Consider the following 27,841-nt stretch of genomic DNA (forward strand, 5'->3'; position numbering starts at 1 on the left):
TAGTTTGCTTAGAACTTTCCTTTATTCTGAAAGATCCAGAAGTTGTACACTTCGTTGTCAAGGGCAAACACAATTCAAAAAGTTCTTACATCAATCACTAACCAGACAACATCAACAAGACTCAAGCCCTACTCATAAGTAGGTTCAGAGCAATATATAACAGGGGAGAAAAATTTGTTTTTTTGGGGGCCTAAATCCTACTTTGGTTGTGGCTGTTTCGAATGGAGAGCTCAAGTGACTTCACTCCACCCATTGTGGTATCATTGGCCATTTGGCTTCTTTCTCTCAACTTGGAACAGCCACAGTTATTGTACATTCCAATGTATCATGGTGGGGGGAAGGGGGGTGTGTGAATGGTGGGGTGGGGAGGTTCTTAGGGGTAGGGGAGTGGTTGTGGGTGGGTGCTCAGGGGGGGTCGGATTGGGTCAAGTGGGCACCGATTCATATTTTCTATTTTGCTATGACATTTTAATTCCATTAATAAACACATTTTTGGACAGTAGTTATTGTGGCGTCCAAGGCTTTTTCTTGTCTCTTTTTTGGTACAATAGTTTTTGGTGACACCCATCCACTTACACTATGGCACTGCTACGTGTTTTATAAGTGGGATTCTCAGGATCCGCCATCTTTTCTTTTGTTCATTACAGTTTGGCACCTCAGAAAAACACACCAAAACTTCTATTGAGCCCCAAAAACAGATCTTGTCTTGTAGGGTCAGTCTTCATCACTAAAAAGAAACAGAGAAGACATGTTTAATTAGAAGAAAGGTCACATCAAAGGTGCAAGTTACACTAGTGTGTTTTATATATCATTTCTTTATTAGGTTTAAGACTACAAATTAAAAATATAAAAATATAAAAATGTTTAGACTTGTAAATCAAATATGAATATTTCATATGTACAGCATTTAGACGTTGATGTTTATTTTATGAATGTGTAATAGGATTCCCTGATGATCGTCCTTCCTTAGAAGACAGAAAACGGAATGATTTGGAGGTAAGAACACACCCTCCCTCATACAGTATATAACTCATTGGGTTCCGTATGGAAGACTTATGAGAAAGGCAATACAAATGACCAAATGAGCAGCCTTACCAATCTGTGAAGCAGAAGAAACACCCATGAATCTGGTGGAGTGGGTCTTAACAGGAAAGGGGGGGGGGGTTATCATGTATGGAATAGGCTTGAAGATTATTTTAAAACCAAGGATGAATTGCACTTACATCAACTAGATCTCTAAATGGCACCAACGCAATCACTAAGGGAATACCGTCAACGCTCCACTCACTGCCTCAGAGCCGGCATGTGTTCCAAAAACAGGTAATTACGTCAATGGATGTGATGACTGGGGACTCCACCCCAACGCGTTTCATCTGAAATTATGTTTTCAGGAAGTGCAATTCATGCTTTGTTTTAGAATAATCTTAAATAAATACTATACTATATGAGCATTTTCTGATTTCCTTGGTGGATATCTGTGAATAGTGACTTTATGAGGAGGAGAGGAGTGAAGGAATTAGGAGTTATCTTCAAGAACTTGATCCTTGGAACATAAAAGAGTGAGAAAGGCATCCATTTAAGCATTCATTGACCATCCTAGTTATAGAGGGTCAATTTGATCTGGTAAGTGGGCATTTCTCCATTTATGCACGAGGTGTGACATCACAAGCACGGTGGCAGAGGAATTTTGAAGGATTTCTAAGTGTAAAGCGCACATATATAAAATATTGGACTTTTGTGGACTTTTACGTTATTGCATGTATGTTACCAGTTAGTAATCACTACAACTAGAGGGTGTAGTGCCACTTATTTTGTTTTTTTTAAGTTGAACAATGACTTGTCAAATCCACCTAGCCATGGTGAAAGGAGAAGCAGGATGATTAAGCACAACTGTACTGTGTGAATCGCATCTACAAGACCTGTGTGTTGGTGTCCTTTGATGTCATCTTGGTAAACAATAAACTACATTTTGGACTTCAATCGATGTGCAGCCATTTCTTCTTTTATCTACCTACCCACGGAGGTGGGCCGGGGCTAGCACTTGGTTGGACATTCCTATCATGCACTAATTTATCCACCTGGAGCGGTGAGTCCTTCATTCTTGCCCTCTGCGAGAGCCTTTTGTAGGGGCAAAGAGAGAATCCGAAATTCTAAAGGAAGCCATAGCTGATAGGTAAATACGTACGGCAAGTACCAAGTCCCCCTGGGCCAGTTCAGTGCCACAAGAATCACCAGAATGCTCTCTAATTTGATCCAACGGAGCAGTCTTTAGCGGAGGAAAGGCATAGATCAGGTGAAACTCATCTCATGGAATCACCAGAGCATCTCCTGCGAAAGCCCAGGGATCTCTGGACCTGGCGATGAACCTGTCCAGTTTGTCTGCCAATTTTCCATGCCTGCAATGTGTACTGCTGTTAGCGTTAGAGACCATTCCACTTCCTTCCCAGCTGCTCAACTTCTGGTGCCTCCTTGATGATTGATGTAGGCCATAGCGGTGGTGATGTCTGAATGGACCCATGTTTTTGGGAAGTTTTGATTCTCCCTCTGACCAAGTTCCCTGAACTGTCAACAGCCAGAGGACTCATATAAGCTGTAGTACAGCTTCCATGAATAAAGCAGCTGCGTGAAAAAGGTGGCCATAGTCAGGCTCTTTTGGAGAGAGCCAGAAACAGCCCCTTAGTTCTATTAACCCCCACTGCACCAGAGGATTACTGCAGCGGGGATGTGGATGGAGGAGGATTTCACCTAAATGAAGAGGCATTGGCACAAGGCATCCTACAGACTGTAAATGATGTCCCTTCTGCAGATTTTTCAGTTTTTTTAATTTTGGCTGCACTTTTTTTTGTTAGAACCCTGGAAACAGAATACTTCTCCTGAGGCTATGCTCTGTAGTATAGATCATCCTGACAACCAGGTAACTAGCTTTCTCCGTTTTAAAGGTCAGCAATGGCAGCTGTATTTCCTTTAATTGTTCAGCAAACTTTAGAGACCTAGCTCCATTACACACTGTTAACACTTCATTAAGACACTGGTAAAACCAACATTAAAAGAATCTTTAGTTCATAAAGTAACACACACAGGATTATTATCTGTACGGGGCTTAATCAGCCATTTCCAGCTTAGGCTCACTGGGCAGCAATGACAAGACCCCGGGTTATTGTATGCACCCTCGTCACCATTTTGCAAGTGGTTTTGCTCACAAGACGGTAATTAAAGTGCAAGTAACAGATTTGTAAACAGAAGAAGAAAGCATGCCATAGAAATGTAGACTTCTAATGAAAGCATTTTACCTTCTGTCTCTTCAGATCACAAAGAGGACACAAAATCTTCAGTGATAACACTCATCTAGTTGGCCAGCGGAAGCTACTGTGGGAAGAATTCAATGAGAAGACATATTAGTACTTAAACTGAATAGACATCTCTACATCACATGAGTGTTGGAAGCAACAATAAATTACTTTGAATTCTCTTTGTACTATTTGCTACATTTAGTATAAATAATATGCTAAGGATTGGAATCATTCAACAGTAAGCAAAGCGATCCCTGGTGTCTCCCACATCGTGTTTGTGATCCGCTGCGGGTGTCAATACAAAAGTTAACGACACCCCCAAGCCCAGTGTGGTTTCCCACCAAAGGATCACATGCTCCAAAAACGACCATGCAATCTGGCTTGGTTGTAAACCCCAACACATACAGTACCTAGTGAAGTGACTGGCCTCAGTCTATACACAGAGATGAAACAAATCCTCCTACATAAGTTGGAAATATTCACAGAGTCTGTCTTCAGCCCCCCTTCAAATCACAGCCCCCCTATATAGCACAGTCTCACAGTGTCCTTGGTTCCCCTGCAATTCATGATTGGTTTTAAAATAATATTTAATATTATACTATATGAGCATTTTCTGGTTTCCTTGGTGGATATCTGTGAATAGTGGCTTGATGAGGAGGAGAGGAAGGAAGGGATTAGGAGTTATCTTCTAGAACTGGATCCTTGGAATATAAAAGAGGGAGAAAGGCATCCAATCAAGCATTCATGGACCATCCTAGTTATAGAGGGTCAATTTGATCTGGTAAGTGGGCATTTCTCCATTCATGCATGAGGTGTGACATCACAAGCAAGGTGGTGGAGGCATTTTTAAGAATTTCTGAGTTTTGTCTGAACACTGGAAAAGTGCACATATATAAAATAGTGGACTTTTGCATTTTTGCATGTAGGTTACCAGTTAGTAATCACTGCAACTAGAGGGTGTAGTGCCACTTATTTTGTTTTTTTATGTTGAACAACGACTTATCAAATCCACCTAGCCATAGTGGAAGGAGAAGCAGGATGCCCTCTTCTAGAGCCTTTTGGAAGGGCAAAGAGAGAATCCGAAAGTCTAAAGGAGGCCATAGCTGATAGTTAAATATGTACAGCAAGTACAAAGTCCCCCAGGGCCAGTTCAGTGCCACAAGAATCATCAGAATGCTCTCTAATTTGATCCCGCAGAGCAGTCTTTAGTGGAGGAAAGGCATAGATCAGTTGGAACTCAGCCCATGGAATTACCAGAGCACCTCCTTCGAAAGCCCAGGGATCTCTGGACCTGGCGATGAACATGTCCAGTCTGTTGTTGAAATGGTATGCCAACAGGTCCATGTTCACGTCCCCCACCTGTGACAAAGTTGCCAAAACACCTCTCTGTGATCCAGTTGTTGACAGCTTAAAAGTTTGCCTGCCAATTTTCCACATCAGGAATGTGTACTACTGTTAGCGTTAGAGACCATTCCACTTCCTTCTCAGCTGCTCGACTTCTGGTGCCTCCTTGATGATTGATGTAGGCCATAGCAGTGGTGATGTCTGAATGGACCCATGTTTTTGGGAAGTTTTGATACTCCCTCTGACCAGGTTCCCTCAACTGTCAACAGTCAGAGGACTCCCCCCCTGGGGTTTCTATGAATGAAATACAATCTATGAATGGAAGGGTCGGATCCTACAATCATAGGCCCACTCTCCACTCCTCGATTCTGTTTCATTCATAGAGCAGCTGTGCAGAAAGGGTGGCCATAGTCAGGCTCTTTTGGCGAGAGCCAGTGACAGCCCCTTAGTTCTATTAACCCCCACTGCACCAGAGGATTACTACAGTGGGGAAGGCGACATGGATGGAGGAGGATTTCACCTAAATGAAGAGGCATCAGCACAAGGCACTCATTCTACAGACTGTAAATGATGTCCCTTGTGCTGATTTTTCATTTTTTATTTGGCTGCACTTAGGCTTTATTAGAACCTTGAAAACAGAATACTTCTCCTAATGCCGTGTACACATGAGCGTTTTTTCCGTTGGAATAAACTCTGAAGGTTTCTCCAATGGAATTCCGCTCAAGCTTTCTTGCAAACACACTGTCACATCAAAGTCTGACCGTCAAGAACGCGGTGACGTACAACGGGACTAGAAAAAGGAAGTTCAATAACTAGTAGCCAATAACTTCCGTCTTGTACTTGTTTCAGAGCATGCGTCGTTTATGGTACGTCGGAACAGCATACAGACGAGTGGTTTTCCCGATATGAATTTGTTCCATGGGAAATATTTAGAACACGTTCTCTTTCTAGATCCGTCAGAATTTTTGATATAAAAAGTCAGATGGGGCATACACACGATTGGAATATACAATAAAAAGCTCCCGTCAGATTTTTTCTGTCGGAAATTCTGCTCGTGTGTACGTGGCATAAGGCTATGCCTTGTAGTATAGATCATCATGACAGCCAGGTAACTAGCCTTCTCAGTTTTAAAAGTCAGCAATGGCAGCTGTATTCCTTTAATTGTTCAGCAAACTTTAGAGACCTGGCTCCATTAAACACTTTTAACACTCCATTGATAACCTTTTGTTCCACTTCACCCTCCCTTCTAGATTGTAAGCTAATAAGCAGAGCCCTCTGATTCCTCCTGTATTGAACTGCACTCATCCTACAGACTGTAATTGATGTCCCTTCTGCAGATTTTTCAGTTTTTTATTTTGGCTGCACTTGTTGGAACCCTGGAAACAGAATACTTCTCCTGAGGCTATGCCTTGTAGTATAGATCACCATGACGGCCAGGTAACTAGCCTTCTCAGTTTTAAAGGTCAGCAATGGCAGCTGTATTTCCTTTAATTGTTCAGCAAACTTTAGAGACCTGGCTCCATTACACACTGTTAACACTTCATTAAGACACTGGTAAAACCAACACTCAAACAATCTTTGGTTCATAAAGTAACGCACACAGGATTATTATCTGTACGGGGCTTAATCAGCCATTTCCAGCTCAGGCTCACTGGGCAGCAATGACAAGACCCCGGGTTATTGTATGCACCCTCGTCACCATTTTGCAAGTGGTTTTGCTCACAAGACGGTAATTAAAGTGCAAGTAACAGATTTGTAAACAGAAGAAGAAAGCATGCCATAGAAATGTAGACTTCTAATGAAAGCATTTTACCTTCTGTCTCTTCAGATCACAAAGCGGACACGAAATGTTCAGCGATAACACTCCTCATCTAGTTGGCCAGTGGAAGCTACTGTGGGAAGAATTCAATGAGAAGACATATTAGTACTTAAACTGAATAGACATCTCTACATCAGATGAGTGTTGGAAGCGACAATAAAAATTATTCAGAGCTAATCTCATCAGGATTCTCCCTATAACAGCCACCCCCTCTGCACCTTTGGCCGCTCACCGCCCCCCTCCATCGGCACTTTCAGTTTACACTCTACCCCCCAGCACTTTCCATTCTCGCTTGGCCTCTCCTGCTCCTCATCCATCCATGCTTTGGTCCACCTCCACTGCAACACAACCTAACTGCCTTTCATTCACATTACATGCTGCTCGATCTTACTCCTACTAGCAATGCCGCATCTCACTTCAGAACTGCCGCTCTCCCATTCATTCATCCTCTTCCTTCTCCTCACCACCAAATCTGGTCCTCCCTGATTGCCTCCTTGCTCACCTCCATCTGCATCTCTCACGTTATAGAGCAAGCTTCCTTCTCTCTGCAAGTCTCATTCCATTCCTTCCCCGCTCCCCATCCTTGTCTGAATTCCACCCAACTCCACCAACCTACCACCTATCTTTGCTGCATCCCCAGTCATCCCTCTTACTCACCTCCCCCACACCTACCATCCCCTCCTATATTACCCACAACCCCCCCATGTCCACCCCCATCCTGCCATATTACACATTATTACTCTCCTTGGCACACCCAAAGGTATCCCAAGTTTTAAACTAATCCTATAGTGTATACTACAAAAAAAATTGTTGTACGCCGCTAAAGTGTTCGGGTTAGGCTTGAAGAAAAGGTGGTAACCCTACTTCTAGAGTGTAAGCTCCAACAGGCAGGGCCCTCTGATCACTCCTGTATTGATTTGTATTGTAACTGTACTGTCTGCCCCCATGTTGTAAAGCGCTGTGCCAACTGTTGGTGCTATAAAAACCTGTATAATAACACTGTTAAAACCAACACTCAAAGGGGGATATTTATGAAAGGCAAATCCACTTTGCACTGCAAGTGCACTTGGAAGTGCAGTCGCTCTAAATCTAAGGGGGTGTATCTGAAATGAGTGGAAGCTCTGCTGATTTTATCATTCAATCATGTGCAAGCTAAAATGCTGTTTTTTGTTTTCCTTGCATGTCCCCCAGGGATCTACAGTGACTTCAGTGCCCTTGGGAGTGCAAAGTGGATTTTCCTTTAGTAAATAACACTCAAAGAATCTTTAGTTCATAAAGTAACGCACACAGGATTATTATCTGTACGGGGCTTAATCAGCCATTTCCAGCTCAGGCTCACTGGGCAGCAATGACAAGACCCCGGGTTATTGTATGCACCCTCGTCACCATTTTGCAAGTGGTTTTGCTCACAAGACGGTAATTAAAGTGCAAGTAACAGATTTGTAAACAGAAGAAAGCATGCCATAGAAATGTAGACTTCTAATGAAAGCATTTTACCTTCTGTCTCTTCAGATCACAAAGAGGGCACAAAATCTTCAGCGATAACACTCCTCATCTAGTTGGCCAGCGGAAGCTACTGTGGGAAGATTTCAATGAGAAGGCATATTAGTACTTAAACTGAATGGACATCTCTACATCAGATGAGTGTTGGAAGCAACAATAAATTACAGATGAATTCTCTTTGTACTATTTGCAACTTTTAGTATAAATGATATGTAAGGATTGGAATCATTCAACAGTAAGCAAAGCAATCCCTGGTGTCTCCCACATCGTGTTTGTGATCCGCGGCGGGTGTCAATACAAAAGTTAACGACACCCCCAAGCCGAGTGTGGTTTTCCACCAAAGGATCACATGGTCCAAAAACGACCATGCAATCCGGCTCCAAAAAAGGTGTCTGCACCTTGGTTGTAAACCCTTATGCCACGTACACACGATCGGACTTTCCGGCAGAAAAGGTCCGACGGTCTTCCCAACGGACTTTCGACAGAGTTACGATGGACTTCTGAACGATCGGACTTGCCCACACACGAACTGACTAAAGTCCATTAGTTTTGAACGTGATGACATACGACGGGGCTAGAAAGGGAAGTTCAATAGCCAGTAGCCAATAGCTGCCCTTGCGTCGTATTTGGTCCGTCGGACCAGCACACAGACGAACGGTTTTCCCAATAGGAATTGAGTCCGTTGGACAGATTTGAAACATGTTCTTTTTCTAGGTCCGTTGGAATTTTTTAAAGAAAAACGATCGGACTATCCCACATATGATCGGACTATCCGACGGAATGATTCCGCCGGAAAGTTCGGTCATGTGTACGCGTACCTAGTGAAGGGACTGGCCTCAGTCTACACACAGAGATGAAACAAATCCTCCTACATAAGTTGTACCTGTTTATATACAGGCATCTTTCCCCCTACATCAGCAGTTCCTAACATTTTTGGCAACAGGGACTGGTTTTGTGGCAGCCAATTTTCCCAGGGACCTAGGGAGTGGGGGAATGTGATGGGGGGGATGGTGACGGGAATATTTAGAGCCTGTCTTCAGCCCCTTCAAATCACAGCCCCCCTTTAAAGCACAGTCCCACGGTGTCCTTGGATCCCCTGCAAATCATAGCCCCCTTATACTGGAGGGCCTCTTTACGACACAGTGCCCCTTCACATTCATGGGGACTGCACTGTAAAGGGGCACTCCAATGGAAAGGGGACTGCACTATAGAGGGGCACTGTAATGATTACAGTGCCCATTTACAGTGCAGTCCCCTTTATATCATTGTGACCTTTTACATTGCAGTGCTCCCAACAATCAGAGTCCTTCCCCACATCACTCCCCCCCCACCTCCCTTTTCCTCTCTAACATCAGCCTCCTCTGCACAGTCCTACCTTTGGCAATGCAGAGGCAGTTATCAGCCCATGTGTCCTCTCCTGGGGCTCCCTATCAGAAAAGCAGAGGGCGGGAGGAGCTGCAGATCTGGATGGAAGGCGGGAGCTGCCCAATTTTTGTGGCTCCATACACACTGGCTTAAAGAACGTTGCTTCTACAGGAGTTTTGCTTTCTGCCTGTAGAAGCAGCTCTATGTTATTCTATAGGTCCATGTACATTAGGACATAAGAGGTATATTTTGAGTTTAACGTTTAGAGGCAGAAAAAAAAAAAACTTCTGGTTTGCGTTTCTGATTGGAGCTTGGAGGCAGAAAAAACGTAAAACTCTCCTAAACTCATCTAAAACTCATCTCTACATGAGCATTTTTTACTCCAGAAAGAACAGACGTTTTTTTAAACCCAGTGTGCATGGAGCCTTAGACCCCTTTCACGCCACGCCGCGCCTAGTGTCAGAGGTAAAACGCCACTATTTGTAGAGGCGTTTTACCGTCGGATTTGCGGTGCATTTCAGCCGCTAGCAGGGCACTTTTACCCCCGCTAGCGGCCGAGAAAGGGTTAAAACCGCCGGCAATAGCAGCGTTTTGCCGGCGGTATTACAGCGCTGCCCCATTGATTTCAATGGGGAGTAGCGGTGGAGGAGCGGTAAACACACCGCTCCTCCCCCGCTCCAAAGAAGCTGCTGGCAGGACTTTTCCTGACGTCCTGCCAGCGCACCGCTGCAGTGTGAAAGCCCTCGGGCTTTCACACTACAGACAATGGTGCAGCTGTTTTATGGCGGATTGCAGGCGCTATTTCTAACGCTATAGCACCTCCCAAACGCCCTTGGTGTGAAAGGGGTCTTAAAGTGGAGGTCCTCCCAAAAAAAAAAAAAATTCAAAACCAGCAGCTATACATATTGAATCTGCTGGCTTTTAATAATAGGACACTTACCTGTCCTGCAGTCCAGCGATGTCGGCACCGCAGCTGATGTTTCCATCAGCTGTCGGGTGCTGCCACCGCCATTGCAGCTAAGGGAGCCCGGCGGAGTAGCATTTTGGCTTTACATCAGAAACCCAACTATGCATGCACGAGGCCCCGCTCCTCTCTCCTACTGGCCCGGCGACAGGGGGAGCAGGAGGGAGCCCCAGCCGCGATGTCAATAGCCACGGCTGGGGCTCTTGGAAGTGGGAAAGGATACCTGTCAAAGACAGGTATCCTGTCCCCCCTCCCCCTGAAAGGTGCCAATTGTGGCCCTGGAGGGGGGGAGGAATCAGATGAGCGGAAGTTCCCCTTTTGGGTGGAACTTCGCTTTAATGTTAACAAACAGGATTACCTGCTTGTTAATATGAAGACTCCTGCTCTCACGGGGAGAACACAATGATTATTGCTAGCGGCTATAGAAATCAGACATGCTGGTTGTACCCAGGTCGATTGATGGATCGACTTGTGTACAATCAGCCTGCCCATAAATGGATAGAACCTCGCCTAGTCCCTGCTGAACCGGGCGAGATTTGAACCATCTATGGCCAGCTTTGGCTTTTAGCTTATGGCGGGGGTGGCTTGGAAGGATGGAGGAATATTTTCACTTATGCCGTGTACACACGATCGGAATTTCGGCCAGCAAAAGACCGATGAGAGCTTTTCATCTGAAAATGTGACCGTGTGTAGGCTCCATCGGAATTTAGCTGTCAAGAATTTGAGAGCATGTTCTCAATTTTCCCGATGGAAATTCTGATCGTGTGTATGCAATTCCGATGCGCAAAAACTCACGCATGCTCAGATTCAACTACGAGATGGAAACTATTGGCTACTGGGTATTGAACTTTCTTTTTCTAGTTCCGTCGTACGTGCTGTATGTCACCGGTCGGAATTTGATGTGACCGTGTGTATGCTTGAGAGGAATTCCGTCGGGAAAAAACCAGCAGACCTTTTTCCGACCATAATTACGATCGTTTATACGTGGCATAAGAGGAATCAGCACAAGGGACACATCCTAGACTGTTAGTTACATCCCTTGTACTATTTTTTTGTTTTTGTTTGTGACTTTGCCCGGACCCACTCTGATGTGGTGCAATTTTACATGCGTTTTGGAGTACCAGTGCCTTGTGATTTTGCGGTGACAAACAAAAACAAAGAAAAATTCCCAGCTCAACTTGCCTGTGGTGCCATTTGTGCTTTTCAGATGCGATTCTCACAAAATCGCACTAAACTCACACAGGACCGCACCAGAATTGCACCGCATCTATGCGAACAGCCTTCATAGGAAGCAAAGTCTTTCCACTTGACATGCAATTCTATGCGTTCTGGATGGCATCAGAATCGCATCCGTTTCGCATAAGTGTGGACTGGGTCTGAGGTTGCACTTAGGCTTTAATGTGAAATAGAAACAAATATTTTCTCTGCAGGAGGTTAGTAAGAAAAATGTAGAATGTAGGTAATTATAGACACAAAGATGCACAATTTCCTGAGCAGGTTGCTATGAATAGCAGTCACTATCATGTTTACATAGTGGAAGGGTCCCAGGGTTATATATAGCTGTGCAGGTAGAGGACAATGTCTGGCGGTGTAGGGAGGGAGCAATCCTTCTAGCGGGAGGGGGGCAGGATATCCTGATTACAGAGCGCTCCGGGCGTCAGGCAGACATCTCCGAAGACGACAGCAACTCTGCTCACTAAACGATCGACACCAGATTACAATGACACAGACATGCGTCTCAGGAACGGTTAGGCCACCAATGGCTTTATCCTATTTGATATTGCACTTGTCCTTCAAACTACAACTTCAGCTAAATGTTCTCTTCATTTTAGATAAAGTTGTGAAGGATTAGAACCTGTCAGGCTTTTATTACTATCTGACCTTCCGCCCGGTGCCCACGGTTCCTCTCATTCCTTGTCCTGCTGTCATAAGGATAAAAAATGAGGGGAAACCACAGACAGCAAAAACAACCTAATAATACAAAAAAAGAGACGCACCAAAATTTCGTCCAAAAATTGTGCTTTTTGCATTATGCCGAAAAGGGCGACAAAAACCCATGTGATTAGACCACGATTTTGCTGTGCTAATAGTGTGTTTTTAATAGGTCATGTGACTCAAAAACCACATCAAAAAAGTAACACGGGTGCGTTATTGAAGCGTTCTTGCTGTGTTTTCAATGCGTTTTTTTTGTTTGTTTTTTAACTGACCAAAAATGCAGCAAGGAAGATTTTTAACACCACAACGCAAGCACAACGGACCAGTGTGAAGACATACATTATTATTATTATTATAATTTTTTTACGTTTTATTTATCAAGTTTTGCAAGAACAATTACAAGAAACATTAACAATGAAAACCCAACAGGCGACATACATAGAATTTAAAAGGATGTGTTTTTCTTGAGTTTTCTTGCGCTAAAAGTGGCAATAAAGGCAGACAATAAATTCATATTCATTTAAATTCATGATATTAACCACTTCAGCCCCGGAAGAATTTACCCCCTTCCTGACCAGAGCACTTTTTACAATTTGGCACTGCGTCGCTTTAACTGGTAATTGGGCGGTCATGCGATGCTGTACCCAAGCGAAATTTGCGTCCTTTTTTTGCCACAAATAGCACTTTCTTTTGGTGGTATTTTATCACTTCTGCGATTAGATTTTTTGCACTATAAACAAAAAAAACAGCGACAATTTTAAATGGCCAGTGTACCCATAAGGGATTTTGCGCACTCGTCCCACTTTGCTGATGTATACCGGCGTGGGCCGGTCGGCAAATGGTTAATTAAAATGTATATATAATGCAATTATATATATAAAAAATATATACTTTTTTTTTTTTAAACTGTCATTTTCAGTTTCGGCCAAGTACACCCTGAATTTTCGGTTTTGGCACCAAAATTCCCATTCGGTGCACCACTACAGAAAAACCAGCACACCAAATGATAAACCCAACAAAAAATGTTTACTGAAAGCGGTATTAAACCCAAAACCAAAAAATGGTATGTACTACAGCTTACCAATCATTAGATGCGGTGGCTGCAGTCATTTTCCCTTTTTTCAGGTGAATTCACACTATGCAAGCCAGCAAATCGCAGAGCAGCCGAAGCAATCGCTGCTGATCGTGTGTACGGGGCATTAGGCTCTTTCCCTCTGTTTTCTCTTGGTGATCTGGCCAGTAACTCCCCTCCTGTATTAGAGTACCTCCACTCTGGATGAATGAGCACAGGGGATATCTTTGGACAGCAGCATTGTCAGTCTGGGGGGAGGGGAGTGTTAGATGGGTTAGCAGATTTAGAAATACTAACATTTGAAGCCAAATTTTAACTACGGTCGGCCATAGATGGTTCGAATCTCAGACGGTTCAGCAGGATTCCCCCCCGCCGGCAGAATACAATGACTGGGCATCAGAGATTCCCCTGTCAGCACCGCGTATGAACCACTTAAAACTTTATACTCAGTTGCTACAAGCAGTTTCTTTCCTTTTGGGATATTTAAGTTAAGTTAAATAAATAAAACTGATCATTGTAAGCAATCCTGTCAGTGTTCAATGGTTTGTCTCATTCCTGTAACTGCTACATCTGCAAGAGAGTTTGTAAAACAACATACTTACTGGCCAGATCACCAGATGAAAATAGACGGAAGAAAGCTTAAAAAAGAAACCTAAGAATTGGTAAACTTCAGTATAATAAATGTTTGTTTTGGGGTTTAACACCACTTGAAGTCCCTAATCGGCAAAAACGAAAGGGCTTGTAAACCTTCGTGTTTTTTCACCTTAATGCATCCTATACATTAAGGTGAAGAAACACCTGGCAGTGACCGGTCCCCCAGCCCCCCCGCCCCCGTTTTACTTACCTGAGCCCTAGAACTTGACCCGGCAGAGACGCGCCCTCTCTCTGCTCAGGGTTCTCAGCTCTTGATTCGATAGATTGATAGCAGCGCTGCTGTCAATCAAATCCAATGATGCAGCCATGGACGTCGAATGCTGGACTCGAGAGCGCGCCCGCAAGGTAACCCCCCTGGGAAGTGCGCTTCTCCTAGGGGGTTATCTGATGTGGGGAGGAGCTGCGAGAGCCTCCAGGGGACCCCAGAAGACGAAGTTCGGGGCCACTCTGTGCAAAACAAGCTGCACAGTGGTGGTAAGTATGATATGTTTGGGATTTAAAAAAAAAAAAACTAACCCTTACAATCACTTAAAAAAACAAACAAAAACAGAACAAAGCAAATAAAACACCCTTATGTCATCAGTGGCCCTATACTTCACAGTATCATATAATAAAATACTTTTGTAATGGATATTACAGCATCCGCTATACTTCCGGCCCCCTCTGGATATGTAATCTGCAGGTCTCATAGACAGAAGGGCTGGCGTCTTTTTTTTCTTGCCTCCTCTCCATTCGGCCATTCACAGAATATTGTTTATTTACGTAAAATTGGTATCACATCACAGTACTATATTACAAGAAGGCAAAAAACACATAAAGAAGCAATTTAATGAAAAACAGATTACAGGGCCATTAAGCAGGGACTGTGTACGGACTATTTCTGGAGAATAAGGGTATAATTTAGTATCACAAACAAACATGTCATACTTACCTCCTTTGTGCAGTTGAAGATCCTCCTCTTCTGGGGGTCCCTCAGCAGCGCTCCTGGCTCCTCCTCTTCTCGAGTGCCCCATTGAAGAGCTGCTCTCCCTCGGGGGCAATCATGCGGGTGCGCTCCCACGTAACGCTGCTGCGTCCATTGACACAGACAGCAGGGCTCGGCCCCGCCTCCCACGTCATTGGAGATTATATATATATATATATATTTATATTTATTTATTTTATTATTATTATTTTTATCTACACAGTTTTTTTTCCCCTATCTCTGCAAGGACAGAGAGTGATACATCTGTGATACATCTTTCTCATTCATTTACAGAGACAGAATACAGAATACACAGGGGCGGACTTTACAATGACTGATCACGGTGATAGCCAATCAGAGGCCATCACAGTGATCAGGTGAAACAAAATCTGACGTTCGTTAGAACGGGGCCTGGGGCTCTCGGTGAGCCGTGCGGTGCGCTCCCATGCACAAAGGGAGGAAAAAAGCCCAGTGCAGCGGGGCCACATATGTGTGTTATGTTGGTGCCAAGGGGTTAAAGAGCAACTTCACCCGCTCCCACTTCTGCTCAGATCTCCTAAGCTGCATAGACGCAGCGCCATGTCAAAATCTGACAGTCGTACAGGAGCCGCTGCATGGCCTCGAAAGCAGACGGCCCGCGTCCACCACTATAGGCTGCCTTCACGCAGCTTGGGACAGATGCAGATGGCAGCCTGCACGCAGGACGGGTGCAAGTGCCCACCCAAACAAAGCCTAAAGCCCCTTTCACATGGCCGCAACTTAAAAGTCGTGCGATTTTGCCGTGACTTTACAGCAATATTGCGGCTGCGATTTTGATGCGATTTCAGGGAATGCCTGTTTAAACTTGAGATCTATGGACCTCAACTCGCATCAAAGTCAGACCAAAGTAGTACAGGGCCTACTTTGAAGTCGGTGCAACTTGAAGTCTCACAGATAAAATGGTACTTATTGGAAATCATCATGGGGCACGACTTGTCATGTGACTTTGCAGTCCCAAGTCGCAGGACAAGTCGCACAAGTGTGAAAGGGGCCTAAACCTTCACTAGCAACATATCACAAGCTTCTTAAAAATACACAATTGTCATTTCCAACACTGGAAACAGCGAGTCATCTAGAACACAATATCAGATCTATGTATCACCGATCCCAACAACCCCCCCCCCCCCCCCCAGTATGTAAACAAAACAGAGACTAGAGGGTGGGGTAGATGGGCATAGAGAGAATTCTTCTTGGGTCACATGGTACAGATGACAAGGGGCCATCGCAGGCCAGGAGCTCAGGAATTCAGCGTAGGCTCACTGAAGGGCAGAGTGGACAGTTTGTTACCAATGTTGAAGTGGGCAGAGCACAATCTGCAGAGATAAGCGATATCTGGCTCAGAACTGCAAGCAGCTGTCTCTGCGACTTTCAGAAGTTACACAATTGTCTGTTACCTGGAATGAAGCCCTAAAAACACTTCCCTTTACTTCAATCTGCTAGAGAGGTGCTAAATCTGTGCCCTCCCTCATGTTATATGCCGCCCCAGTTACAGAAAAAAGATTGACCGTACATGTTCTACACACACTAAAACCTCGTACACACGATCGGATTTTCAGGAGGGGATTGTGTGATGACAGACTGTTTCCCTAAAATCGGACCATTAATACGCTCCATTAGACAATTTTTGTCCAACTTTCCGCCAAGAAATGTTGGATGGCAGGTTAGTAAATTTTCGGCGGACAGCAATCTGTTGTCAGATTTTTGTATCGTCTGTACACAAGTCCATCACACAAGTCCAAAGTACAAACACGTATGCTCAGAATCAATGCTCACCAAACACAACATTAGCAGAAGGTGCCCAGAGGGTGTCGCTCAAAGAGCTGAAATTTCTTGTAGTACGTCACTACATTCGTGTTTGTTGGTCAACAATTGTGTGCTGTTAGTATGCAAGGCAAGTTTATGCCACAAGCCCTTCGGACAAAAGTCTGACGCTGACCAACAATCAGATTGTGTGTACGAGGCTTAAGGCTGGGTACACATGGACCAAAAATTGGGAGAAAATGGTGGGTTCGGCAGGAACCGGCAGATTTTCTGCCCGTGTACAGCTCTTCATCCGATAGATTGATAGATAGATTGGATAAGCATCCTGGAAAAAGAGCATCCGAGCTGTTCTGGTGTGGAGGGGGTGCGCGGGGGCCTTGGTCAGTCCCCCCTGTCAGAACACACCAGGGTTTATTTACTAAAACTGGAGAGTGCAAAATCTGACATAGCTGTGCATGGTAGCCAATCAGCTTCTAACTTCAGCATGTTCAGTTAAGCTTTGATAACAAAACCTGGAAACCGATTGGTTTCTATGCAGAGCTGCACCAGATTTTGCACTCTCTAGTCTTGGTAAATCAACCCCTATAGGTCAGCGGGGATGTGTTTGTATGGCGATCTTACATAGTTAGTCCAGTTGAAAAAAGACACAAGTCCATCTAATAAAAGGAAAAAAAAAAATCTATGCATTAAGATTAAAAAAACCTTCTGTGTGCAGAAGTCTAATACTTACCTGAGCCCATCACAATCCAGCAATGTTGCACAAGAGTTTTGGCTGCCTAGGAATCTCCCTCCTCATTGGCTGAGACAGTGGTGGGTTGCCATTGGCTCCTGCTGCTGTCAATCAATGTAATTAGCCAATGGGGACAGAGACAGGGTGGGGCTGAACTGCAGTTTCGTGTCTTAATGGACACACCAAGCACCGGCTTGGTTCAGATGCCCCCATAGCAAACTGCTTGCTGTGGGGGCACTCGGCAGGAGGGAGGAGCGCTGGCAAGGGACCCGAGAAGAGGAGGATCGGGGCTGCTATGTGCAAATCCACTGCACAGAGCAGGTAAGTATGACATGTTTGAGACTTTAGTATCACTTTTATGTGGTTGCTTTATAAAGAATGGCATAGCTAATATCCCAGTGAACGTGCATGTACAATCAGTCATAAAACAAATGTAAATAGACCTTCTCCTGTGCTGTTCAAATGTAAAATCATTGATTTTAAATGGAAAATACTGCATTTGGCCACTGGATTAAGCTTAAAGCTTCATTGCTGTGCAGCAAGTAATATAAAAAATTACATTTGGAGAATTTTTTTTTTTTTTACTTGCTTTTTAATCCCTGTTGCTATGTGGTTCCCTTCCCCTTCCTCACTGCGGCTCCTGACGTCACTTCCCTCGGTGCCTCTGCTCTGCTCCTGGGAGATGTGTGTCATCATTTCCCAGGAGTCAGTGGGCATCGCCAAGGGTTAAAATCACGTTACTTCAAAACCGGAAGTTACGCGGGAAAAGGGGCATTTCGGCACCATGTTTAAAATGTTAGTGTTTTGAATATCATCATCATCACAACGGGGCGGGCACTTCCGATGCCGTCGCCCATTGTGATGGCAACATGAGAAGTTTACGGCGCTACAAGCCTGTCGTACTGCGCGTGCTCGAGAAAGGGCGATGCATGCTGGTCACTCAGCTGCACCGTATCCCGGAACAGTATGCTTGTGGGCTTCACATGCCCACAAGCAATATGAGAACAATATGAGAACAGCCAGGACATTATACTATCAGTTTATTTTATTATTATTAAAGCGGATATCGGGGGATGAAATTTGCAAAACACGTGAGTGTTATATGTTAATGTTATGACCTAAAGAAATGTTAAAAAAAAAAAAAATTATTAGATGTCTTTGGAACTTTGTTTTAATCTGATGCAAGGAATAAAAGAGCTTTGCTTTAAAAAAATATATATGGGATTTAATCCTCACTCCAAAATAAATCTATTGTAGGGCAAGCCTTAGCTCTTGTACACACAGTCGGACATTCCGACCACAAAATCCGACGAAATTTTTTGGACGGATTTTGTCTGAAACTGGTGTTGCATACACACAGTCGGACAAAGAAAATCCGATCGTTCGGGACGTGATGACGTTCGTTTGTTACGACGGGACTACGTTCAGGCTAGTAGCCAATAGCTTTGGTCTCGTAATTTGCTCTGAGCATGCGCGGCACTTTGTCCGATCGTAATTCTCTACAAACGATCGGACAAAGTCCGATCGGATCATGTTGTCGGAAAATTTTATATCCAGCTCTCAAACTTTGTTGGTCGGACATTCCGTCGGAAAAAGTCTGATGGAGCCCACATGCGGTCGGATTATCTGACAACATGGTCCGATCGGACATTTTCCGTCGGAATGTCTGACCGTGTGTACAAGGGCTAAGAGAATCACTGCATTGTTCTACTCTCTCTCAAGGGGTATATCTGGAAAGCAAGTGTCAAAAAACGACTTATAACAGCGCTCACTCTATGTACTCCCTCCATCTTCTTCTAAAATAAAATGATCCGTATATGAGCCAGCCTGTCAAAGTATGGTGTACACTAGAGGTTATCAACTTATGAGCCTAGTGCTGCGTACACACGACCGTTTTTTCCATCAGAATAAACGCTGACGGTTTTTCCGACAGAGTTCCGCTGAAACGGACTTGCCTACACACAATCAGACCAAAGTCCGATCGTTTAGAACTTCAGTGACGTACAACACGTATGACGGGACTAGAAAAAGGTAGTTCAATAGCGAGTAGCCAATAGCTTCCCTTGCGTTGTTTTTGGTCCATCGGAACAGCATATTGACGAACGGTTTTCCCGATAGGAATTGATTCTGTCTGAAAGATTTAAACCATGTTCTATTTCTAGGTCGGTCAGAATTTAAAAAAAAAAAAAAAAAGTCAGCTGAAGCCCACACACCATCGGAATATACGATGAAATGATTCCGTCGGACTCAAAGTCCGACCGTGTGTGCACGGCATAATGCCCCGTACACGCGATCAGACATTCCGACAACAAAATCCATGGTTTTTTTCAGACAGATGTTGGCTCAAACCTGTCTTGCATACACATGGTCACGCAAAGTTGGTCAGAAATTGCGAACGTCAAAAACGCGTTGACGAACAACACTGCGACGAACCGAGAAAAATAAAGTTCAATAGCCAGTGCGGCTTTTCTGCTCGATTGCGAGCATGTGTGGAACTTTGTGTGTCGGAATTGTGAACACACGATCGGAATTTACGACAACGGATTTTGTTGTCGGAAAATTTGAGAACCAGATCTAAAATTTTGTGAGATGGAAATTCCGATGGAAAATGTCCGATGGAGCCTACACACGATCTGAATTTCCGACAAAAAGCTCTCAGAGAACATTTTCCATCGGAAAATCTGACCCGTGTACACACGGGGCATAAGAGGTCCTCAGTGGCGGCCCCTGACATCACCAAAGGGCCACACATAATGTTCAATATATGTAATGCTTGAGACTGTCAGAGACTGCGGACCTAATAGAGGAAATGAGGGTCAGAGAGTGTGGACAGGATACATTGTTGGTGGGGATATACTGCAGAAGACAGTACAAAACTGGGAACATGTTACATGAGGCTAGTAGAGATCAGTGCTATTACCCTAATCAATGTTCCCACAACAGACTGCTGAGATCTGAGGGCTGCACTTCATGTGCCAAAGGGCGGCAGGTTGGGCACCAGGGGTGTAATCCCACCTTCTGTCAAAGTCTATGTGGCAAAGGGAACTTGCTGTGCATGAACAGACAATATTTATTATGTAAGTGGATAGTTTGCCATAGAGCTGGAAGTTTATGTAGGAGGAAACATTGTTGCCAGTGAAGAGGGCCGGAGGAGATTTTGTATACATTGTAATAATCTATTCATGAACAGCAAGTTCCTTGTGTCATATTGAAAGTACACAAGTAGGATGTACACCATATGTTAACAGACTGGCTCATGCTACAGTTGATTTTATTTAAACAGAAAAAGGGGATATTACATGGAGTGAGTGTAATAATAAGGAAAATAATGCACAAAAAGAACCATCTTCTGCTCTTCTGGAAGTCCCCCAGCAGCACTGTGACCTTCTGGTCTAGGTGCCCGGCTTGCTAAGGAGGCACTACCAAGCTGGCTCTCTGTGTCCATAGACACACACAGCGCCGGTACGCCATGCCCCCAGTCCCTTCTTACAGGAATTTGACTGACAGCAGCAAAAGCCTATGGCTCACTGCCCTTAGTGTCTCCTGTGCAACCAGGAATTGAGAGGAGCGATGCTGAAGCCTGGACAGCTCTGGATCGGTGACAGGAGTCAGGTAAGTGCTCAGGGATGAGGGGGGGGGGGCGTCTAGGAAAGACAATGTTTTTTTTTACCTTACTGCAGAGAATGCATTAAGGTTGAAAACTTTTATACTTTAGAGCCTCTTTAACCACTTGCCGACCAAGCACCGTCTTCGGTGTGAAACATGTCAGCGGCTGTGCAGTTAGTCTTTTTACAAGCCTAGATGCTATGATTTTAATTACATTTTTGAAATAAAGTTGAATAATTCGGAGTGTGGCTATCCAGCTACATCTTTTCTACTTCACTTGCCGACCAAGTTATAACCGAATGACAGCTGCAGTGCCGACGTCCTCCTGTGTTCGCGCCTGTTGAGGCGCACTCTATGAGCGCAGTTACCTCCAGACACTGCTGATCGCAGATTGAGGTAAAGAGCCAATCAGCGGTTCTTTCCCATGTGATCAGCTGTGTCTAATCACTGCTGATCACGATGTAAACATAAGCCAGTTATCAGCACTCCTTTCCTCATGCTGTCAGCATGAGGAGAGGAGAAGAGAGCCGACAACCACCTTGTGTAAAAGGGACATCTACACTGATAATCAGGACACTGATTATCAGTGCGGTGCCAACAGTGGCCACCAGTGCTGCCAGTCAGTGCCTCCTCATCAGTGCCACCTATTAATGCCCATTAGCGTCGCCTACCAGTGTCCATTAGTGTCACCCATCAGTGGCGCCTATTAGAGCAGCCTTATCAGTGCTGCCTATCAGTGCCCATAAGTGCAGCCTCATCAGTTCCCATCATTGACGGAAAAAAATGACCCGTTTGCAAAATTTTATAACTATGTGCCATTTATGGCAAAATTTAAAAGCACTTTTGATTATTGCACATAGCACTTTATTTATAAGTTACAGATTTCACAGAGTGTAATTAAATGATTACGGGTAATATAGTGGACTGTCACTTTATTATGTTGTTAGATTTATGATGTAGCTAATTTTTATAACTGCATCAAAAGAGATGAATTAGGCCTCTTGCACACTGCAGCTTGAAATAAGTAAATAGTGCAAATACATGATACAAGAAAAAAAAATCTAGAACTGTAGATGCTCAAACAGGAGTATTATGTGCAAGGGGCCTTACATTATTTTACAAAGATGGATTAAATCTCAACTGGTTCAGCAGGAACCGGCCGGGATTCCATCAATGGGCAGGCTGATTGTACTGAAGTTGATTCATCGATCAATTTCAATACAACAGCCTGTCAGATTTTTTTTTCTCCATGTGATCATTACCAACGGCTATACCCACCAGCAGTGATCATTAGGTCCTGGCAGCAGGGAAGGCTCCCCGTTGGCAGAACACAATAATGCGGCAGAAGGGATTCAGTCAGTGTTGATGGGGGAATCAAGCAATTTTCACTCTTGGTTGCAGTAAAGAAAATTGCTTAATGTATGGCTTGCCTTACCCTTTTAAAAAACAGAAAGGGGGCCACAATAATAGATGGACCCTGAGCCCTTCTCATTTTTATAACATAACCAACATTACGCAGATGTGCAGCACTGTAACGCATTACGTGACCTTGGACAAGTCATCTGAATCCTTCTGGCAGCAGTATTATTCAGGAGTTCAAATCATCCTGATAGCAGCTATCATAAAAATAACAGTACAGACTTGTGTGTCACATTTACTGCGAATAAAACATTTTTTAAAACAATCCCACCAAGAAAAAAAGACAAAAAAATGACGGTGCTGCCATCTAGTGGCTCTATAAATCAATAGACTTTCTAGGCTGATGACAGTCCTTACTGTTCTCGTCTATTTCCACTACATACTAGTTGCCCTTTTCATCAAAGAAACACTGTAGACTAAGCTATTTGCTGTGGCCAAAATGATAAAGCTTCTACACAATGTTAGTTGTCTGTGGGGCACATATTTAGCATTGTTTTTATCTATTTTTATTTTAACATCCACATACCCAAGCAAAACATATCCTCTGCTTTGCCTTTCTTTTAAAGAATGATCATCACCATAGTTTTTACATCCTTGTGGTGTCCTTCAGGGGACCAAATGCACAGAAGACTTGCTCCTATTCTGGCCCATGGCTGCATTCTGCTGTAAAAGGACAGATTTTCTGTTTCTGCTGTTTGTAGCTCCACCCAGGCTGAAGCCCAATTTATGGGTTGGAGTCACAGCACAGCACTAGCCCCTGCACCATGTTCATGGTGCAGGGGCTAGTGCTAGTGACAGCAGTGATCATTAGGTCGTGGCAGCAGGGAAGGCTCACCGTTAGCAGAGCACAATACTGCTGCGGAAGGGATTCAGTCAGTGTTGATGGGGGAATCAAGCAATTTTCTCTCCTGCAACCCTTTGTTCCAGGAAAGAAAATTGCTTAATGCATGGCTTGCCTTACCCTTTTAAAAAAACAGAAAGGAGGCCACAATAATAGATGGACCCTGAGCCCTTCTCATTTTTATAACATGACCAACATTACGCAGATGTGCAGCACTGTAGCGCGTTCCGTGACCTTGGACAAGTCATCTGAATCCTTCTGGCAGCAGTATTATTCAGGCATTCAAATCATCCTGATAGCAGCTATCATAAAAATAACAGTAAAGACTTGTGTGTCACATTTACTGGGAATAAAACATGTTTTAAAACAATCCCACCAAGAAAAAAAAGACAAAAAAAATGACTGTGCTGCCATCTAGTGGCTCTAACAATCTATAGACTTTCTAGGCTGGTGACAGTCCTTACTGTTCTCATATATTTCCACTACGTACTGATTAGTACAAAGTTGCCCTTTTCATCAAAGAAACACTGTAGACTAAGCTATTTGCTGTGACTAAAATGATAAAGCTCTATACAATGTTAGTTGTCTGTGGGGCACATATTTAGCATTGTTTTAATTTTATTTTAACATCCACATACCCAAGCGAAACATATCCTCTGCTTTGCCTTTCTTTTTTAAGAATGATCACCATAGTTTTTACATCCTTGTGGTGTCCTTCAGGGGACCAAATGCACGGAGGACTTGCTCCTATTCTGGCCCATGGCTGCATTCTGCTGTAAAAGGACAGCTTTTCTGTTTCTGCTGTTTGCAGCTCCACCCCAGGCTGAAGTCCAATTTATGGGTTGGAGTCACAGCACTAGCCCCTACACCAGGGGGCTCAAACTTGCGGCCCTCCAGCTGTTGCAAAACTACAAGTCCCATCATGCTTTTGCCTGTGGGAGTCATGCTTGTAACTGTCAGCCTTGCAACGCCTCATGGGACTTGTAGTTTTGCAACAGCTGGAGGGCCGCCAGTTTGAGATCCCTGCCCTACACCATGTTTATGTTGCACTGAACTGGATCCTGTATATTGTAGCCCTTGAACCCACATAGAACCAGCAGCAAACCACACCAACATCCTTTCTACTTCTTCTGCAGAGGTGTACTTGTAGTTTCTTTCCCAGGAAAAGCACGTGTGGGGGGGGGATTAGTAGTCCTTCTTGCAAGTAGGGGTAGAGCAGAAGAAGCACAGGGCTGCAGATTAGATGGAAGTGCTGTAGATGATATCCCCCTCTCCTCTATGTGCGCTGTTTGTCCCTGCCTCCTCTATTCTGTGTGTGGTCTGTCACCCCCTCTTCGCCACTGTGAGTGCGGTCCTTGGCCCTCCTTTCTTCTGATCCAACACCACCCCTTCAGCCATGTGTTTGTGTGCTCTCCTCTCCTCCATGTGCAAAACCTCTTCTCATCTATCTGTTCCCCCCTAGCACTGTGAGCTGTTACACCCCCCCCCCCCCCATCCCCCCTCATCTTCTCTGTGTGCCTGTCAGTCATACATTATTCTCCTTGCTCGTAGCATGGTCAGACAAAAGTGGGGGGAGGGGTGGGTGTCGGATAGGCTGTCGACCATGCTAGCTCAGCAACTACAGCACAGATCAGAACGGGCCCCCTGGGGGATCCCACAAGGATTTAAGAATTATAGTGATAATTCTTTTTTCATTCCTCTTCCATCTGAGGAGGCCTCTTCAGGTTGGTGGCCGTGTAGACTGCTAATAGATGCTGGAGATGGATGTGTCCAGCAAGGCCCATGATAAGGAATGCCCTCCAGTGTCCTTGTCAATACTGCAAAAAAAAAAAAAAGAAAGCACAATTACCCAAATAGACACAGAACTGTAACAGATCTTCAGCAACATCTAGAGAAATAATACTACAAATACTCACTGCCTGAGCAATACCGTCAACGGTATTACTGCTTGGTCCAAAAGAGCTCAACCAACTGATCATATACCGCAACCTTTCTTTGTCTCTACCCTTCCTTAACCCCTTCCCGCCTGCCCTGGTGGGTGTGAAGGATCGATGATGACGTGATTGGCTGCTACAGTGGTCTCATAATCGGGAACTACCAATGATGAATGGGGGCTGAAAGCTGTTTTCTCAGCGCAGAAACATCGGCTGCCTAGTGACGATTATGTGCTGCTTGTGGCCATTAACCCTTTCACTGCCGGAGCCGTTTTTGCTAATTTTTTTTTGCACACAAGCTTAACAATTATTTTAGGCCTGAAGATTACATATCCCCACCCCCCCCCCCCCCCCAAAAATAAAAAAAATGATATATTTTTTGAAAGCAGACACCCGTAGAGAATAAAACAGTGTTTCCAATTTTTTTATATTCACAATATTATTGCAAAGTAATTTCAGTAAAAAAAATACACTAAAGTTAATTTTAGGGCACACAAATTACCCTTTTTTTTTTTGGTAAAATATAAAACATGACGCTGCTCCAAGTAAACAGATACCAAACATGTCAAAATTTGTGTGCGATTGTGAAATGGCGGTACCCTATATTTTTCATAGGCGACATTTTAAAATCCCCCTAGGGGTGATCAGTTTAATATTACGGAGGTCTGGTGCTAGGAATACTGCGCTTACTCCAACATGCGCAGCGATGTGTAACATGTGTATCATAATTAGCATTTTCATGCATAGGTGCCCCCTGATGCGTTCATTCGTACGTGTGTATATATGGGGGGGCCTCAAAAAAAAAATGGGGGGGGGGATTTATGTGCTTGTGTGTAACTCATTTTTTTTTTAATTTTAAAAACGTTTTCTTTTTAACTTATGGTAACTTTTTGTTTCATCATATAGGGCAGGGTTGTCAAACTTGCAGCCCTCCAGCTTTTGCAGAACTACAGATACCATGATGCCTCTGCCTGTGGCAACAATGCTTGTAACTGTAAGCCTTGCAATGCCTCATGGGACTTGTAGTCCCACAACAGCTGGAGGGCCGCCAGTGATATATTATAGGGGATAAAAAGTCCCCTATGTGATGATTTTATAGTGACAGGGTCTCTTTAATGAGACATCCAGGGTCTAAAAGGGTAAAGTAGAGCTTCTTCTGTTACTTTAAGCCCCCGTTCACATCGGGGTGATTTGACAGGTTAAATCGCATGTCAAATTGAAGCCTATTGCCGGCAATAGGAGCATCTCAATTTGTGCGATTTCCAAAAGTAGTTCCTGCACTTCGGGGGGGGGGGGGGGGGGGACTTCAATAAACATCTGTGTATGAACCCCGCACAGACGTCTCTCAAGTCCGCCCCCCCCCCGTAGTCACACTGAAATGCGACTTTAAAATCATGCGAGTTCAGATGAAGTCGCACGATTTCAAAGCTGTGTTTAATGTGAACGAGGGTTAAGGCTGCCGTCACACTTCTCCATTGAGAAAAATGCATCAAAAGCGGATATGCGTTTTTTGATGTGCCTCTGGTGCATTTTCTAGGTGCGTGATTTCCAGCCCGCACCTGTGAAACATGGACATGTGACTGAACTAACGCAGCTGCGATGTGTTTTTGATGCGTGTTCCATTAACGTCAATGGGGAGCTGCGCTTTTTTTTGTGGGTTTTGAAAACGCACCACACCCGCAGTGCAGCGGTGTGAAGAGACCCACGGGATTTAAAAGGGAAATTTTTTTTATAGCATTTTTCTTGCGTTTTTAGTAAGGTAAAAACGCAGCAGAACCGTATGCGTGAGAAAAGGGACCTAGTTTGTTCGGGGGCCAAGCTTGCCCGTATGATGCATTTCCAGTACAGAAGGTTTGGACTGCGGCAGCGCTCGCTCCATACAAGTGGCGCCGATGTGATCCGGCGGCGAAACGGGCGACTTACCGGTGTCAGCGGAATATTCCGACCGCCATGCTGGGATTTCTCCGCCATTCATCTCCATCTGCAATGTACAGGAGAGCTTCAGAAACTGCACATCCCCCACTAATAGCTGATATATAGAAAAATATTAGAAATAAAATGAATGATCAGATCTGTTACTTCTATCTAGCAGTGCACCTCCCCCACCCTACATCTCCTATTATATAGAACACCCCATCCAAACACCTATAAATCATTACAGAGTCCTCCGCTCAGGTCCTCCTTTCTACTCCGTGCCAACAAAGGTGCCCAGCCTCCTCCCTACCAACCAGCCCGTCTTTGGCAGCATCCTCCCAGCGCATGCGCACAACCCGCTCCCATCCACCGCCCATTCCCTGACTGACAACCATCGCGTCCAATCACAGCCTAGAACAGCCCTGACGTCAAGTAAATCTCAGTCATGTTCCCCAAAATAGCACCTGCCGCTGTCACTCGAGCAGACACACCCACTGCGACAGTGAGTTGTGCGCATGCGTACATTCGGTTGCGGCTTAGGGAATCTAGAAATAGCACCGAGCATGCGCAGTGCGGCAGCTTCTAGAAATAGCCCCGTGCGTCCGCTATACGGCGAGGTAGCACTGCGCATGCTCCGCACTGTTAATGTAATGTGATTTGCCCTTGAATGGTGAAAACATGTGACTG

The 27,841-nt window shown here is 44.4% G+C and overlaps 1 long non-coding RNA gene across 8 annotated transcripts; it reads right to left on the reverse strand.

The window, feature by feature from the left end:
- Positions 1-27,539, reverse strand: LOC143983079 (uncharacterized). Of its 8 annotated transcripts, none has more exons than XR_013274568.1 (7): positions 27,400-27,539; positions 27,164-27,221; positions 23,945-25,123; positions 7,951-8,029; positions 6,448-6,526; positions 3,291-3,366; positions 1-727 (listed from the first exon to the last, which is right to left on the reverse strand). It is a non-coding gene; the product is annotated as an uncharacterized LOC143983079 (long non-coding RNA). The 8 variants fall into 8 exon arrangements; XR_013274571.1 differs by having other exon boundaries at positions 27,386-27,492; XR_013274572.1 differs by having other exon boundaries at positions 27,469-27,487.
- Positions 27,540-27,841: the final 302 nt, after the last annotated feature.

The sequence above is a fragment of the Lithobates pipiens genome, unplaced genomic scaffold, assembly GCF_037356315.1.
Source record: "Lithobates pipiens isolate NorthernLeopardFrog02 unplaced genomic scaffold, aLitPip1_a1.2 Scaffold_1, whole genome shotgun sequence".
Lineage (NCBI taxonomy): Eukaryota > Metazoa > Chordata > Amphibia > Anura > Ranidae > Lithobates > Lithobates pipiens.